Source organism: Nannospalax galili, unplaced genomic scaffold (assembly GCF_000622305.1).
Source record: "Nannospalax galili isolate Female #2095 unplaced genomic scaffold, S.galili_v1.0 scaffold675, whole genome shotgun sequence".
In the NCBI taxonomy this organism is placed as follows: Eukaryota; Metazoa; Chordata; class Mammalia; order Rodentia; family Spalacidae; genus Nannospalax; species Nannospalax galili.
Window position 1 is genome coordinate 1586314 of NW_008337205.1, and position 3005 is coordinate 1589318.

Consider the following 3005-nt stretch of genomic DNA (forward strand, 5'->3'; position numbering starts at 1 on the left):
TATTGCCATACGATACCATTTCATCTTCACTTATTCTATAGCAATTACTGAGGGGAGTTTGTTGTAAATAACTATGTAGAATACTATTGGCATGTGGGGAAAAAGACGCAGTGATTTATACAACCTGACTGCTCATCCAGGCCAAAGGATGATAAGTACATAAATGATTTAAAAATTAATTTTTATTTATCTGTTTTTATTTTTATGTGCATGAGCACCTTGCCTGCATAGATGTAAGTGATCCTGTGCGTGTAATGCCCATGGAGGCCCAAAGAGGGTGTCAGGTCCCCTGGAACTGGATTTACAGGCCATATTTAACCACCAGCCCTATGGATGCTGGGAAACAAACCTGAGTCATCTCCAGTTCCGGGGAGATCTGATGCCCTCTTCTAACTTCCACGGGCATTGCAGGACACAGGTGCATATACATACATGCAGACAATACACTCATACACATAAAATAAAAAATGATAAAGTATTTTTTAAAATTAAAACGTTATATATTTTTATTTTACATGTGTTTTGCCTGCATGTATGTAAATGCAGCACATGCATGCAATGCCCATCAAGGCCAGAAGAGGACATCAGATCCCCTCAAACTGGAATGAAGGATGGTTGATAACCACCATGTGGGTGCTAGGAACTGAACCTGGGTCCTCTGCAAGAGCAGCCAGTGCTCTTAACCACTGAGTCATCTCTCCAACTCAAAATAAAATTCTTAAAAGCATTCCTAGAAGCAGCTACATCTGCTTTCCCCTGCCCACTGTGGGAGTCCTCTCTCTGACCCACTGTGGGAGTTCTTTTCCTGGCTCCAGTGCTTGCTCTTTAAAAAAAAGTGTTTATTATTTTTATTTTATTATTATTTTATTATAGAGTGTATTGTCTGCCTGTGTGTAAGTGCACCTGTGTCATGCAATGCTTGCAGAGGTCAGAAGAGAGCATCTGATCCCCTGTAACTGGAGTTACAGACAGTTGTTAGCTGCCATGTGGGTGCTGGGAATTGAACTTGGGTCCTCTGCAAGAGCAGCCAGTGCTCTTAACCTCTGAGCCATCTCTCCAGCCCTCCAGTGTTTGTTCATACCTCCCCCTGCTATTTACCAAAATCTACCTTTAGGGATAAATAGATCTTAGGATCTTAAAAATGTCTCATGTGTGTTTGAGGAAAATATCTGTTCTTTAAATTGCTGGGGTTGGGCTTGGGGAGATGGCTTAGTGGGTAAAGCATTTGCGATGCAAGTCTGAGGGCTGGAGTTTAGATCCCCAACCAGACATGGCAGTGTGTGTATCATCCCAGTGCTCCTATAGTGAGGCTGGTGTCAGAGAGAGGAGAGCCCCTGATTCTTAAGCCAGCTAGCCTGGCACGTCCAGCATCAAGCAAGATACCAGTTTCAAAAAAGGTAGAAGGCAAGGACCAACATCTGAAGTTGTCCCCTCACACCCACCATGGCATGCACCTCCCCACATGCATATACACACATGCACAAGCACACACACACCTATTGTACACACAGAAAGATGAATGAATGAATTGCTGAGATCAGAATTTGTGTGTGTGTGGTGTACGTGTGTGCATGCAGATGGAGGTCAGAGGTCAACCTTGGCTAGTGTTCCTCAAGATACCATCCACCTCGTTCTGTTCTGTTTGAGACGTCTCTCTTTATTCTGTCTTTGTTTTTTTTTTTTCTGTGACTGTGATAAAATACTCTGACAAAGCTACTTAAAGCAGAAAGGGTTTATTCTGGCTGACAGTTCAGTTCATCATGGTGGGGGAGTCAAGGTGGCGGGAGCTTGGTCACAAGCAGCTGGTCCCATTATGCCCATAGTGGAGAAGGAGAGAGAGAGAGAGAGAGAGAGAGAGAGAGAGAGAGAGAGGCATGCTGTTGGTCTATTCCCTTCATTTACCTAGTCTGGCCAGGGACTGTCACCGCCCATAGTGGGCAGGTCTTCCCACCTCAGTTAATGCCATCAAGATAACCCCCACAGACAGGCTCAGACTCCTGTTTCTCAGCTAATTCTAGATTCTGTCAAATTGACAATCAATACCAACCATCACCATCCTAGAGCCCACTGATTAGCTAAACTGGTGTCCATCCAGCCCCCGGGATCTGCCTGTCTCCTCATCTCACTCTCTAGTAAAAGCAAACTCCACATCCCTCAGCATGTTTTTTCAGTCCCTGGAAATGGGACTCCATCCCACATTCCTGACACATGGACAGCCAGACTCTCTGTCCTAGTTTGTTTCTCCATTGCTGTGACAAAACACTCTGACCACTACCAAGTTGGGGAGGAAAGGGTTTATTCAGCTTACACCTCCCAGGTCACAGTTCATCAGGAAGCCCAAGGTAGGAACTCAGGGCAGGAACCTGGAGGCAGGAGCTGGAGCACAGGCCTTGAAGGAATGCTGCTTACTGGCTTGGTCCCCGGGCCCATCCTCAGCCTGCTTTCTTATACAACACAGGCCCACCTGCCCAAGAGTGGTACCACCCACAGTAGGCTGGGCCCTCCCACAGGCTCAGTAATCAAGAAGATGCCCTATGGACATGACCTCAGGTCAGTTCAATGTAGGTAATTCCCCAATTGAGGCTCCCTCAACCCAGATGTGTCAAGCTGACACTAAAGTTATCCAGAACACTCTCCTTGGCATCTTCCCCCCTCACCCTCTAGCATCTTCCTCTCTAGGTACTGATTCCATTCCACTGCCTCCAGGAAGCTCTCTGGGATCCGACCCTTATCCAAGTCTCCACTGTTGTTTTTCCATACTTGACATTGCATTTATTCATCCTTTTTATTTCCCTATCTGAGGATGAGAGCGAGGACTCCCCCCCCACCCCAACCCTGTCCCCAGGATGCCTCACACGGCGCCTCACATGGCGCTTTGCTTCTGGAAGACGTGATCCAGCTTGTTAAGCTTAATTGAATCACAGCTCATCTACAGAGTTCTCTGCTTTCTTCCCATGCACAGCCAGGCCTCCCTGCCTTTCTGGAAGGAATCAAGGTCAACAGAG